General features: G+C 43.3%; 1 pseudogene across 1 annotated transcript in view; it reads left to right on the forward strand.

The window, feature by feature from the left end:
* The window catches only part of LOC306927573 (contactin-associated protein-like 4), a 233,051-nt pseudogene extending 227,459 nt beyond the window's left edge, over window positions 1-5,592 (forward strand). Inside the window, exons 24-25 of the transcript in view lie at window positions 2,247-2,318; window positions 5,342-5,592. The product of the transcript in view is annotated as a contactin-associated protein-like 4 (transcript). The remainder of the gene's footprint in view (window positions 1-2,246; window positions 2,319-5,341) is intronic.
* Window positions 5,593-15,505: the final 9,913 nt, after the last annotated feature.

The following is a 15,505-nucleotide window of genomic DNA, read 5'->3' on the forward strand; positions in this document are numbered from 1 at the left end:
TCTTCCTCTGCTGTAGACCAGTCTGGTTCAGTGTTTCTCTCTCCTGTCTCCCTCTGCTGTAGACCAGTCTGGTTCAGTGTTTCTCTGTTTCTCTCTCCTGTCTTCCTCTGCTGTAGACCAGTCTGGTTCAGTGTTTCTCTCTCCTGTCTTCCTCTGCTGTAGACCAGTCTGGTTCAGTGTTTCTCTCTCCTGTCTTCCTCTGCTGTAGACCAGTCTGGTTCAGTGTTTCTCTCTCCTGTCTCCCTCTGCTGTAGACCAGTCTGGTTCAGTGTTTCTCTGTTTCTCTCTCCTGTCTTCCTCTGCTGTAGACCAGTCTGGTTCAGTGTTTCTCTCTCCTGTCTTCCTCTGCTGTAGACCAGTCTGGTTCAGTGTTTCTCTCTCCTGTCTTCCTCTGCTGTAGACCAGTCTGGTTCAGTGTTTCTCTCTCCTGTCTTCCTCTGCTGTAGACCAGTCTGGTTCAGTCTTTCTCTGTTTCTCTCTCCTGTCTTCCTCTGCTGTAGACCAGTCTGGTTCAGTGTTTCTCTGTTTCTCTCTCCTGTCTTCCTCTGCTGTAGACCAGTCTGGTTCAGTGTTTCTCTCTCCTGTCTTCCTCTGCTGTAGACCAGTCTGGTTCAGTGTTTCTCTGTTTCTCTCTCCTGTCTTCCTCTGCTGTAGACCAGTCTGGTTCAGTGTTTCTCTGTTTCTTCCTCTGCTGTAGACCAGTCTGGTTCAGTGTTTCTCTATTTCTCTCTCCTGTCTTCCTCTGCTGTAGACCAGTCTGGTTCAGTGTTTCTCTCTCCTGTCTTCCTCTGCTGTAGACCAGTCTGGTTCAGTGTTTCTCTGTTTCTCTCTCCTGTCTTCCTCTGCTGTAGACCAGTCTGGTTCAGTGTTTCTCTCTCCTGTCTTCCTCTGCTGTAGTCGACCAGTCTGGTTCAGTGTTTCTCTCTCCTGTCTCTTCCTCTGCTGTAGACCAGTCTGGTTCAGTGTTTCTCTCTCCTGTCTTCCTCTGCTGTAGACCAGTCTGGTTCAGTGTTTCTCTGTTTCTCTCTCCTGTTTCTCCTCTGCTGTAGACCAGTCTGGTTCAGTGTTTCTCTCTCCTGTCTTCCTCTGCTGTAGACCAGTCTGGTTCAGTGTTTCTCTGTTTCTCTCTCCTGTCTTCCTCTGCTGTAGACCAGTCTGGTTCAGTGTTTCTCTCTCCTGTCTTCCTCTGCTGTAGACCAGTCTGGTTCAGTGTTTCTCTCTCCTGTCTTCCTCTGCTGTAGACCAGTCTGGTTCAGTGTTTCTCTCTCCTGTCTTCCTCTGCTGTAGACCAGTCTGGTTCAGTGTTTCTCTGTTTCTCTCTCCTGTCTTCCTCTGCTGTAGACCAGTCGGGTTCAGTGTTTCTCTCTCCTGTCTTCCTCTGCTGTAGACCAGTCTGGTTCAGTGTTTCTCTGTTTCTCTCTCCTGTCTTCCTCTGCTGTAGACCAGTCTGGTTCAGTGTTTCTCTCTCCTGTCTTCCTCTGCTGTAGACCAGTCTGGTTCAGTGTTTCTCTGTTTCTTCCTCTGCTGTAGACCAGTCTGGTTCAGTGTTTCTCTGTTTCTCTCTCCTGTCTTCCTCTGCTGTAGACCAGTCTGGTTCAGTGTTTCTCTCTCCTGTCTTCCTCTGCTGTAGACCAGTCTGGTTCAGTGTTTCTCTGTTTTTCTCTCCTGTCTTCCTCTGCTGTAGACCAGTCTGGTTCAGTGTTTCTCTGTTTCTCTCTCCTGTCTTCCTCTGCTGTAGACCAGTCTGGTTCAGTGTTTCTCTGTTTCTCTCTCCTGTCTTCCTCTGCTGTAGACCAGTCTGGTTCAGTGTTTCTCTCTCCTGTCTTCCTCTGCTGTAGACCAGTCTGGTTCAGTGTTTCTCTGTTTCTCTCTCCTGTCTTCCTCTGCTGTAGACCAGTCTGGTTCAGTGTTTCTCTCTCCTGTCTCCCTCTGCTGTAGACCAGTCTGGTTCAGTGTTTCTCTCTCCTGTCTTCCTCTGCTGTAGACCAGTCTGGTTCAGTGTTTCTCTGTTTTTCTCTCCTGTCTTCCTCTGCTGTAGACCAGTCTGGTTCAGTGTTTCTCTGTTTCTCTCTCCTGTCTTCCTCTGCTGTAGACCAGTCTGGTTCAGTGTTTCTCTGTTTCTCTCTCCTGTCTTCCTCTGCTGTAGACCAGTCTGGTTCAGTGTTTCTCTCTCCTGTCTTCCTCTGCTGTAGACCAGTCTGGTTCAGTGTTTCTCTGTTTCTCTCTCCTGTCTTCCTCTGCTGTAGACCAGTCTGGTTCTGTGGGCACAGGTCAGCCATTAGTCAATGCCATCAGGAAGGACTCTGCTCTCATCGGAGGTAAAAAAATATGTTAATGGCGTTTTGAAGATTTAGAACACTTTCCTGGGGGTCTTTATGTGTGTAATATGTGGTTTTAGATTTTAGCAGTGAGCCCAGTGTCTCTGATGTCATCGACACTGGGCTCATCACTTCCTTCCTGGACTACAATTCCCATAATGCTTTGGTGCAATGCTCCTCCTTGTGGATAGGTGGAGGGCTGTCTTACAGTGTTTCCACACCTGGGCAGACAGGCGCGGCCACGACGGCCAGATTCCCGGAAAAGCTTGCCCCACCCGCATGGGTGGAGCTTCTTTTCCATCCACCAGCTGTCTTAAAAACCCGGAAGAGAAGCCGGCAGACAGCGGAAAACGGCCGCGCCTGTCAGCCCAGGTCTTCCCTTTAATGTTTGACACTGGTAAAACCATTGGTGTTGTTTATGGATGAGGATTATCTCGGGCTGCTGTTGTTTTCTAACCTGACTCCGCCAGATGGGGCAGCAGAGAGTACACTGGGTTCCCCTCTCCTGCTCCCATCTGGGAACTCTCAGGCAGACTTGATGCCCGGCCACAAAACGGCCTGGCCAATCAGCAGCAGCTATCCCGCCTCTAGCTGCTGCTGATTGGCCAGGCCGTTTTGTGGCCGGGCATCAAGTCTGCCTGAGAGTTCCCAGATGGGAGCAGGAGGGGGGACTCTCTGCTGCCCCATCTGGCGGAGTCAGGTTAGTTGTTTTCACCCTCCCTGATCATTTTCACGCTCTGTCTTCGCCTTATAAACCGTTGTTGATAATCGCTGAAGAGAATGAACCCATTCTGACCTGAGATCAGATTCTAAAAATGTCTCCTACATCCTGACAGTTTTCTGAAAAATCTATGTTTCCATGTCAGTCGTTCTTCGATTTTTCAAAAATAGCAGACCTACAAGCTCATAGCGCGCCACTCGGTGGCGCGCTATGAGCTTGTAGATCTGCTATTTTTCAATAGCTAAAGCATAACATAATGCTAACACCTAAACGGGTTCCCGCCTAGAATGGGTTAATAATGAGAACAATAGTGCGCTCAAAGCAAACGTGTAGTACTAGACAATACTACGACTAAAATGTAATTCTGTAAAAGAAAAAAAACAACAACTATGTTTTTTTCTCAGATCAGACAGAATTTATGTGAAGATTACCCGATTATGCAGCTGAGACAATATACTTAATCTAAAGGAGCTGAAAGCTGTCCGTTTAATAGCCTTCTGTGTCTGCTGCTGATTGCACATGGGCGACTTTGGCAGACTTTTGCTGATTAAAGAACATTTTTGCTGTTATCTTCAAATGTATGGGCACTGCACTGTAATGTAGTGTCAAATTGAGTCTGTAATATATATATTTTTAAATGGGTAAAGGGGTCCCTCTTGTAATAATGAAGCGCCTTGCAGCATGACAAAATCCCTCTCTGTGGATATCTTTTTAATTCTCCAAGTTCAACTCCATTCAACAAAAGGCAGACAGTGGTCAGAAAGAGCATTACTTGTTTTAACCCATTTTGACCTGAGATCAGATTCTAAAAATGTCTTCTATATCCTGACAGTTTTCTGAAAAAGCTATGTTTCTATGTCAGTCGTTCTTCGATTTTTCAAAAATAGCAGGCCTACAAACTCGTAGCGCGCCACTCAGTGGCGCGCTATGAGCTTGTAGATCTGCTATTTTCCAATAGCTAAAGCATAACATAATGCTAACACCAAAAGGGGTTCCCGCCCAAAATGGGTTAAGTGTGGATTATAGTGACGGCGACAGTAATACTGTTTGATCCCTTCTTATATATTTAAGTTACACTCTCCGACTGATCAAAGTGAGAGCCCTTGGGAGACATTCGGGACAAATCCCACTCTTTTCACAGCTTCTGCAAATATTCACACAAATTCCACTATGCTAATTTTAAGAGCTGGCTTTGTCTGGCATCAAAGAGCAAAAGTATAATTGCGTTTCGCAGGAGTTCTACCCTTTTACAATGTTTTGCGATACTGCCCTGCAAAGCCAGAGGTCAGTAACTATATGGGCTCACGGTGAAGCTGAGATACCGGTAATTGGCTTTGAAGTTTTTCAACTGGTGGGCCGAATTCTTACAACGCTTTTTCTCTAAAAGAAAACAAAATGAAACTCTTGAGACTTTGTCACAGGATAAAACAGACACCAAGGAGTTATTATTATTATTATTTTTGTTATAACTCAATTTCGATCAGAAATGTAGTTACTGCACGCTTATGGATAATATTCATATTATGAATATTATGCTCCAGGTGGAGCGTTTTCATTTCAATAACCCACGGGTTGTGCAAAATTGCGGGATAAACATTTTGAGGGAAAGATAAACTAAAACTGAAACAGAATAGAGGAAGGGAGCGCTGCCGTGGTCCTTTGTTTGTTGAACTGAATACAGGTGCTCGTTGGCGAGGTTTAATCATGAAAATAAAGAAGACGATCCAAGGCACTCTGTTCCAGTGAGGTGAAAAAAGCCTTTATTCTAACTCGTCATGATTGCCGAAACACGTTGGTCCTCCCTTTTTTGTGTAATGCTCTTTGCCATGCCTTAACTTAGTTACAATAAAGGCTTTTTTCACCTCACTGGAACCAAGGGGCCAGTGAGGCTATTCAACGTTGAAGCTCTGGTTCCTAGTGGTAGGAGGAGGGACTACAGGCGGACCCGTGGATTCATGACCGGGAAACCCCGTGCAGCTGGGCTTTAACATTGAGCGCTCGGTTGCCCTACATCACCCAGGACCTCAAAGTTGAGGTCCGGGGAGGGACTTCCGGCAGTCTTCCGGGTGCTTCAAAACGCCACTGAGCAACTTCCACTGACATGAATAGCTGGGGGGGCGGAGCTTCGCGCCAGTTCAGTCTCTATTATATATATACTCTATGACTGGAACAGAGTGCCTTGGATCCTCTTCATTATTTTCATGACATATATATATATAAAATCAACACCGGTGTTTCTTGTGATTTTGTGTACATATATTAATTTTTGTTTTATGTTTCTGGATTCCTTTGCTTTGATCAGGTGTGATCGCGGTGGTGATCTTCGTGAGCGTGGCGGCGCTGGCCATCGCCGCCAGGTTCCTGTACGGCAGGAAGGAGAGCGGGGGGGAGGAGGAGGTGAAGGCGGTCCAGGCGCTTGACGACAGCGCAGAGGTCCCCTTCAACGCCGCCGCTGACTCCGCCCACAACGCACGGCCCAACGCCGCCGCTGACTCCGCCCACAACGCACGGCCCAACGCCACCGCCGACGGCGCCAAGGAGTATTTCATTTAGTAACCGCAGACCATGAGGGACGTGCACACATAGACATCAAAGGGGGCTTCAGCCCCTGCCCTTTTACCCCGTCTGTAAAACAACTGCCCTCTCCAGAACACGAATGCAGCATTTACTACATGGTGAAAGAAATGCAAAATGCCCCTCCTCTCCTTTCCATGCCATGCCGGAAGGAAGGCAGCATTCAGGAGAATTGCTTTTGTTTCCGAAGTCTCCTGAACCTTGAACAGTATTTTGCGTTGGACAAATTTAGAGATCCATGTCGTTGCACCTGCATCTCCACTAGCTGAAGAGCGCTGGGTTGCGCCCCGAAAATAGCAGATCTACAAGCTCTCAACGCGTCGCAGTGCGACGCGTTGTGAGCTTGTAGATCTGCTATTTTTGTCCAAAAGTGCCCTCTTAGGGATTTCAGCCCCTGCCTCTCTAAGACTCTCTGCACGTCTCTGTTGCAGACACAGTACTGTGTTTTAAATTTAACTCTGGGAGTGTGAAAATGTACTATTTTTTTCTCTCCACACTCTTACTCTTGGACTTTGGGAGTAGGTTTGGGTATAGGGGGCCACACGTAGGGGGCCACGCATAGGGGCCCACGCATCCCCTACCAAATTCGAACAGACCATACTGTATTGTCTGCACAGTACATCCATCCTATGTACTACGATATTTCCAGTGGTCCGTAAATTAAATGTCGTTGCGTGTTAAAATATGACAAAAAAAAACAAAACACAATTTTACTTCTGTCTCTGAAAGAAACAAGTTGCTGGAGAAGGAACATTCCCACTGTTGCCATCCATCCGTCCGGATCTCACGTCCATCCCTGTTTTTGTCCGCGCACACCGGGTTGAGTGCCGGTCACATTTTTCACGAGTTGTATGATTTTATTTGAACTGAAACGGGCCAGATGCTTATTAAATTTTATTTATTTTCCTTCACTGCACGGTGCTTCAGGTTTAGCTTTCTTTCTGACGGAATGCAGCCCCGGGTGGTCTCTGTTCTGTTTGTTTTTTGGATGGCCGGTGTCCAAACGTATAAATTAAATTCCTCTTCATCTTAAAAAAAATCACACCTGTGTGAACTGAGTGGTGCAACTCCCCCCCCCCCCCCCCCCCTCTCTCTCTCATATTAGCAGGCAACAGTGCAGCACTATCTCTCTCTCTCTATTTCTGGCACAACAGCGCCACTTTTGCCCCTACTGGTACTCATAGTCACAGTCACACAGTCACATAGGTGAACACGGACATAGTCACATAGGTGAACACGGACATTGCTGTTCCTTGGAGTGGTTGCACCACTCAAAAAATGGCAGCCAATGTCGATGAGCATGCACATCTCATTTTTAAGAGTCAGTGAACAGGACATGAATGCCCTGTTTTGGGCATTTCCTGCTGAGAGCAGGTTTTCCTCTCGGGGCGGTGGCTATAAACGCCTCACCTGATGACACGCTCAGGGTGAGCTGCAGTGATGTCATCAGAGTCAGTGATGTCATGGCATGATTCTGAACTACGCAGGGGTCGCGATACATGGCCAAAGCATTTCCGGGGGTCGCCATGCAGCCAAAAACGTTTTTCAAAAAGGGTTTTATTGTATGCAACCCATTTATTAACCACTTCCAACGTCACATTCCTGTTTTGGGAATGTCATTGTATAGGCCAACATTTTCAGACATTTTCTCTTTGCGCCACCAAACAAATTGTGACATAGTGGATCTACAAGCTTTCGACGCGTCATTCGGTGACACGTTGAGAGCTTGTAGATCTTATTTTTTTTTGCCACCCCCTATTTCTTTCTGAAATTACGCCTCTGGTGGCAAAAGATGCACTATAAACACAATAAATAAATACATGCCTAAATCATAAAACAGTAAAAAGATACTGTAAAGTCTTCATGTTGTCATGTAAATAATGTACACACCTACACAGTGCAAACAAGCACATATGTCAGAACTTTAAGCTGTTGATACTTTGTTTCAAAACATTGTAAATATTTATTTGAGGAAAGAAATGTATATGCTGATTTATTGTCTTTATACCGATCTCCGTGTAATATGTCTGTCATGTTGAAATGTCACGAAACAATAAACCAGTCGATATCTTTCATGCGAGCATCGATTTGTTCCCAACAGGGCCGGATTGACACCTCTGAGGGCCCCTGGGCACTGAAGCTCGAAGGGCCCCCCTTCACAAGCGCGCAACATTTTTGCTGTTTTGGAGCTGTTTTTTTTTATGCCGTTATATTGGCCTATTTCCGGTCGCTTACCCCCCCCAAGAGTGACAGCCAATCTAGCGCATTGTTGCTGCTTTACACACAATTGCACTTTTCAGCTGCCCTTCTCACCAACAATAAAACACTAATCTTTTTAGACCCCATTTATTTCATTCTGATTAGCAGGGACATTTTCTGGCCCAAGGGCCCCTGGGCACGTGCCCAAGGGCCCCTGGGCACGTGCCCAAGGGCCCCTGGGCACGTGCCCAAGGGCCCCTGGGCACGTGCCCAAAGTGCCCAAGGGCCCCTGGGCACGTGCCCAAAGTGCCCAAGGGCCCCTGGGCACGTGCCCAGGGGCCCCTGGGCACGTGCCCAGGGGCCCCTGGGCACGTGCCCAAGGGCCCATATGGTAGATCCGGCCCTGGTTCCCAATGCCACACTCTGTCCCATACAGTGAAACTATAGGTGTTTGGCGTTTGAGTTTAATTATTGATGCTTTTATTTTTTACTTCATGCGTAGACATTGAGAGGTCTGAGACTTCTGAGACATAATTATTCATATATATATATATATATATATATATATTTTTTTTTTACAGTTTGCAAAGTACAGTCAGGAAAGTATTGTCGCGGTGTGAGCTTGGTGTGAGCTTTCCTGGTTTTAATAGGTTGAAGCTCAGCAAAAGCATCTAACTGAAATATCTGTTATCATTGATCTTCTTTTTTCCTTTTTATTTTAATAGGTTTGCACTATATAAGGCCTTGATGTGTTTTTCACTGAACTTTTGTCTTCGTATGATGACTTCAATCAAAACTTTGAATAACTCGATCTGGTATTCGTTGCACTGCCGACCTGCCAGCCAGCTGCCTGCAGCAGGGGCACAACTCTCTCTAGTATGGTTCTGTACAGGAGAAGAGGAGGAGAAAAAAGAGAAATCTTTTTAACACCGGCATGGCTGAAACAGAAGATGTGACAGTGACTGTCTGTCACCTTTCTCGCTCAACTGTGAAGTTTTTAATGAGTTTTGGGAACTGCGCACATTGGTGTGGTTTCTGACTAGGTACGAGAGCAGATTGCAATTCACTGGAAGCACACGGATATTCATATTCAAGTAGGAAGCCATAGGAATTGACAAAGACACATCATCCGTCTGGATATTTGGTATTCAATATAAAATCTGAGCTTATAGTAAATAACAGCAATTTCAGTGAGTTTTGAGTGACCTGGCATTAAAACAAGGAATAAAGATGTCTCTCTGTTTTGGTTGTTTGTTAAAAACTGAATTATGTGAAAATAATAATCTATGCCTTCTTATAGAATGAGTTTGTGTATTATTTCAGAGTGACGATTCCCCCTATACTGTCCAATCCACTATTTATATAGCACATTTTTACAACGCGAGGTTAACAAAGTGCTGTACAGGAAAATAAAAACTAAATCCACTAGCTAAAACACAGAAAAGCAACAGCAAAAGAACACATAGTAAAAACAAAAAATACAACACAAACTGAAAAATCCAAGACGCAGCAGCGTCAGGTGACACAAAACGTAGACCATAGAGACACTCAACACCACGGTGAAAAGGTGGGTTTTGAGACGAGATGTAAAAGTCGATGGACGGGGCCATGCAGTTTGACGTGCGAGGGGAGCGTGTTCCATAGTGGGGGCTACGACGGAAAAGGCCCGGTCACCTCTGGTCTTTAAGCGGGTCTTTTTTACCGTACGATTTAACTGGCCCGCAGAGCGCAGTGACCTTGGGGGGATTATACACCTCAACAACTTCTGACAGATACTGGGGTGCCAAACCATTCAGTGATGTAAACACAAACAATAACATTTTTAAATCGATTCTGAAGCCCACGGGGAGCCAGTGAACTGACGCCAAAACGGGTGTGATGTGGCGTTAAAACAAAATGTGATTTGAAAGCAATTGAGATTAGGGTCTATGGCCCTCATTTATCAACGCGGTGTACACCCAACACCGCGTTGATAAATGAGGGCCTATATTTCCTTGTATACAGAATAATACGTTATAATGCTCAATCTGTGTAAATGCGTTAACTACTACAGCCCTGTCATGGTTTTTGTTTTGTATTTTCTCTTTTCGCTCTGCCGGGTAGCCTACATGCTGATTACTTAGTGTAACTGCAGTGCAATCACCAGTGTCTAACGTGAAAATGAAAAATCAGGCAGACAGACTCACAGCAGACGCTCTCTCTGCAATCACTGCATGCACTGTTCAGCCAATCTCTCCAGCCACTCCCAGACTGAAATCCAAGAGCCTATAGCTACCATTTGCCCCTATAGCTCTGGTCAATGATTTTCATCATTTTTTCGAAAACCATGAAAAAACGGAATACTATAGTTATCAATGATAACTATAGTATTCCGTTTTTTCATGGTTTTCGACAAAAAATTGGGCTTTATATATAATCGTCGTGGGGGCACGCCACACAAAAAGACGAAAATCAACGAAAAAAGACAAAAATCACCCCGAGACATGGACTATAGCCCATGGTCTTGGAGTGATTTTCAACTTTTTTTCAAATCCTCGTTTTACATCCTTTTTGACCATGGGCTATAGCCCATGGTCTCGGGCGGCATACTAAAGCATGCCGTTTCGGTTTTTCATCATTTTTGAGGATTTGAAAAAATGACAGCATACTATAGTATGTCATTTTTTCATGATTTTGGGGCACTATGTCAGAGCCCGGACTTGAACCTGTGGCCTCCTGATTCCCAGGCAGGCTCTGTACCCAGTGAGCCACTGTGCTTGCTGTGTACAAAAAGCAAAAAAGATAATGATAGAAGAGCCAGAGACCTGTTTCCATTGTGGTTCATAAGCATTCAAACCTCTAGAGATAAACAACAACACAAATCTCCTGTTATTTTATTTTTTTGTGTTGTTACTCAAAGGGAAAGGCAAAACTATGTTGTGGCAGGTAGCAAGTAGCTCAGTGACTTATCACACTGGTTACATGATCTGGAGGTTGTGGGTTCAAACCCCACTCAAATCTTTACTGTACATTTCTCAAATTTGAAAGCACTATATTTCTAAAACTATGAAACATTTCAAAGATTCCTTTTCAGGCAAACATGTCCACCGTAAGATGAACCTAAATAGGTTTGAATGGGGTTTCTAGGTGTAAGTATGTAGGACTAGTAGCATGGCAAAGTTTGTGCTATTGCCATTGAGAATGCATTGGGCGTTTAAGTTAAATAACTCAGAAACTACAAAACATTTCAAAGTAAAAAGTTCCAGCATGTGTCTCCACAGTAAGCTGAATTATAAAAAGTGTGAATGGAGTTTTTAGGTGAAAGTGCTTTTTTGACGTGCCAATATCTGCCATTGAGCCCCATTGTAAATGTCTCAAATTTGAAAGCACTATATTTCTAAACCTATGAAACATTTCAAAGATTCCCTTTCAGGCAAACATGTCCACCGTAAGATGAACCTAAATAGGTTTGAATGGGGTTTCTAGGTGTAAGTATGTAGGACTAGTAGCATGCCAAAGTTTGTGCTATTGCCATTGAGAATGCATTGGGCGTTTAAGTTAAATACCTCAGAAACTACAAAACATTTCAAAGTAAAAAGTTCCAGCATGTGTCTCCACAGTAAGCTGAATTATAAAAAGTGTGAATGGAGTTTTTAGGTGAAAGTGCTTTTTTGACGTGCCAATATCTGCCATTGAGCCCCATTGTAAATGTCTCAAATTTGAAAGCACTATATTTCTAAACCTATGAAACATTTCAAAGATTCCCTTTCAGGCAAACATGTCCACCGTAAGATGAACCTAAATAGGTTTGAATGGGGTTTCTAGGTGTAAGTATGTAGGACTAGTAGCATGCCAAAGTTTGTGCTATTGCCATTGAGAATGCATTGGGCGTTTAAGTTAAATACCTCAGAAACTACAAAACATTTCAAAGTAAAAAGTTCCAGCATGTGTCTCCACAGTAAGCTGAATTATAAAAAGTGTGAATGGAGTTTTTAGGTGAAAGTGCTTTTTTGACGTGCCAATATCTGCCATTGAGCCCCATTGTAAATTTCTCAAATTTGAAAGCACTATATTTCTAAAACTATGAAACATTTCAAAGATTCCTTTTCAGGCAAACATGTCCACCGTAAGATGAACCTAAATAGGTTTGAATGGGGTTTCTAGGTGTAAGTATGTAGGACTAGTAGCATGCCAAAGTTTGTGCTATTGCCATTGAGAATGCATTGGGCGTTTAAGTTAAATAACTCAGAAACTACAAAACATTTCAAAGTAAAAAGTTCCAGCATGTGTCTCCACAGTAAGCTGAATAATAAAAAGTGTGAATGGAGTTTTTAGGTGAAAGTGCTTTTTTGACGTGCCAATATCTGCCATTGAGCCCCATTGTGCATTTCTCAAATTTGAAAGCACTATATTTCTAAAACTATGGAACATTTCAAAGATTCCTTTTCAGGCAAACATGTCCACCATAAGATGAACCTAAATAGGTTATAGGCCCATAGCCCATGGCCTTGGATGGCATACTATAGCATGCCTTTTTTCATCATTTTTGAGGATTTGAAAAAAAGAAGACGAAAATCACCCCGAGACCATGGACTATAGCCCATGGTCTCGGAGTGATTTTCAACTTTTTTTCAAATCCTCGTTTTACATCCTTTTTGACCATGGGCTATAGAGCGTCGCAATCCCGCCTCCTACCCTGGACCAGGAAATGAAACCCAATGCATTATTCTCATAGACATTTCATAAAGTATTTATTTAAAGACGGTTACGCCGCGGACAAAGCCAACTCGAGTCGTGACAACTCATGACAACACAAACAATATTTTGGACCAAACAAATAATTACAAAGAAGAAAAACAACAAAAGAAGTGTTGTAACCTGCCGTTTCTTTCTTCTTTCTAATTATTTGTTTGGTCCAAAATATTGTTTGTGTTGTCATGAGTTGTCACGACTCGAGTTGGCTTTGTCCGCGGCGTAACCGTCTTTAAATAAATACTTTAAGAAATGTCTATGAGAATAATGCATTGGGTTTCATTTCCTGGTCCAGGGTAGGAGGCGGGACTGCGACGCTCTATAGCCCATGGTTTCGGGCGGCATACTATAGCATGCCGTTTCCGTTTTTCATCATTTTTGAGGATTTGAAAAAAGACGAAAATCACCCCCAGACCATGGACTATAGCCCATGGTCTCGGAGTGATTTTCAACTTTTTTTCAAATCCTCGTTTTACATCCTTTTTGACCATGGGCTATAGCCCATGGTCTCGGGCGGCATACTATAGCATGCCGTTTCCGTTATTCATCATTTTTGAGGATTTGAAAAAAGACGAAAATCACCCCGAGACCATGGACTATAGCCCATGGTCTCGGAGTGATTTTCAACTTTTTTTCAAATCCTCGTTTTTCATCCTTTTTGACCATGGGCTATAGCCCATGGTCTCGGGCGACATACTATAGCATGCCGTTTCCGTTTTTCATCATTTTTGAGGATTTGAAAAAAGACGAAAATCACCCCCAGACCATGGACTATAGCCCATGGTCTCGGAGTGATTTTCAACTTTTTTTCAAATACTCGTTTTTCATCCTTTTTGACCATGGGCTATAGCCCATGGTCTCGGACGGCATACTATAGCTTGCCGTTTCCGTTTTTCATCATTTTTGAGGATTTGAAAAAAAGACGAAAATCACCCCGAGACCATGGACTATAGCCCATGGTCTCGGAGTGATTTTCAACTTTTTTTCAAATACTCGTTTTTCATCCTTTTTGACCATGGGCTATAGCCCATGGTCTCGGACGGCATACTATAGCTTGCCGTTTCCGTTTTTCATCATTTTTGAGGATTTGAAAAAAAGACGGAAATAATCCCGAGACCATGGACCATGGACCATACTATAGCATGCCGTTTCCGGTTTTCATCATTTTTGAGGATTTGAAAAAAAGACAGCATACTATAGTATGTACATTTTTCATGATTTTGGGAAACTATGTCAGAGCCCGGACTTGAACCTGTGGCCTCCTGATTCCCAGGCAGGCTCTGTACCCAGTGAACCACTGTGCTTGCTGTGTACAAAAAGCAAAAAAGATAATGATAGAAGAGCCAGAGACTTGTTTCCATTGTGGTTCATATGCATTCAAACCTCTAGAGATAAACAACAACACAAGAAACAATAGACAAATCTCCTGTTATTTTATTTTTTTTATTTTATTTTTGTATAAGTGTTGTTACTCAAAGGGAAGGGCAAACTGTGTTGTGGTAGGTAGCAAGTAGCTCAGTGACTTATCACACTGGTTACATGATCTGGAGGTTGTGGGTTCAAACCCCACTCAAATCTTTACTGTACATTTCTCAAATTTGAAAGCACTATATTTCTAAAACTATGAAACATTTCAAAGATTCCTTTTCAGGCAAACATGTCCACCGTAAGATGAACCTAAATAGGTTTGAATGGGGTTTCTAGGTGTAAGTATGTAGGACTAGTAGCATGCCAAAGTTTGTGCTATTGCCATTGAGAATGCATTGGGCGTTTAAGTTAAATAACTCAGAAACTACAAAACATTTCAAAGTAAAAAGTTCCAGCATGTGTCTCCACAGTAAGCTGAATTATAAAAAGTGTGAATGGAGTTTTTAGGTGAAAGTGCTTTTTTGACGTGCCAATATCTGCCATTGAGCCCCATTGTAAATGTCTCAAATTTGAAAGCACTATATTTCTAAAACTATGAACCATTTCAAAGATTCCTTTTCAGGCAAATATGTCCACCGTAAGATGAACCTAAATAGGTTTGAATGGGGTTTCTAGGTGTAAGTATGTAGGACTAGAAGCATGCCAAAGTTTGTGCTATTGCCATTGAGAATGCATTGGGCGTTTAAGTTAAATAACTCAGAAACTACAAAACATTTCAAAGTAAAAAGTTCCAGTATGTGTCTCCACAGTAAGCTGAATTATGAAAAGTGTGAATGGAGTTTCTAGGTGAAAGTGCTTTTTTGACGTGCCAATATCTGCCATTGAGCCCCATTGTAAATTTCTCAAATTTGAAAGCACTATATTTCAAAAACTATGAAACATTTCAAAGATTCCTTTTCAGGCAAACATGTCCACCGTAAGATGAACCTAAATAGGTTATAGGCCCAAAGCCCATGGCCTTAGATGGCATACTATAGCATGCCTTTTTTCATCATTTTTGAGGATTTGAAAAAAAGAAGACGAAAATCACCCCGAGACCATGGACTATAGCCCATGGTCTCGGAGTGATTTTCAACTTTTTTTTAAAATCCTAGCTCGTTTTACATCCTTTTTGACCATGGTCTCGGGCGGCATACTATAGCATGCCGTTTACATTTTTAAGCATTTTTGAGGATTTGAAAAAAGACGAAAATCACCCCGAGACCATGGACTTTTAGCCCATGGTCTCGGAGTGATTTTCAACTTTTTTTCAAATCCTCGTTTTACATCCTTTTTGACCATGGGTTATAGCCCATGGTCTCGCGCGCATACTATAGCATGCCGTTTCCGTTTTTCATCATTTTTGAGGATTTGAAAAAAGACGAAAATCACCCCGAGACCATGGACTATAGCCCATGGTCTCGGAGTGATTTTCAACTTTTTTTCAAATCCTCGTTTTACATCCTTTTTGACCATGGGCTATAGCCCATGGTCTCGGGCGACATACTATAGCATGCCGTTTCCGTTTTTCATCATTTTTGAGTATTTGAAAAAA

This window comes from Electrona antarctica, assembly GCF_951216825.1.
Source record: "Electrona antarctica genome assembly, chromosome: 1".
Classification (NCBI taxonomy): Eukaryota; Metazoa; Chordata; class Actinopteri; order Myctophiformes; family Myctophidae; genus Electrona; species Electrona antarctica.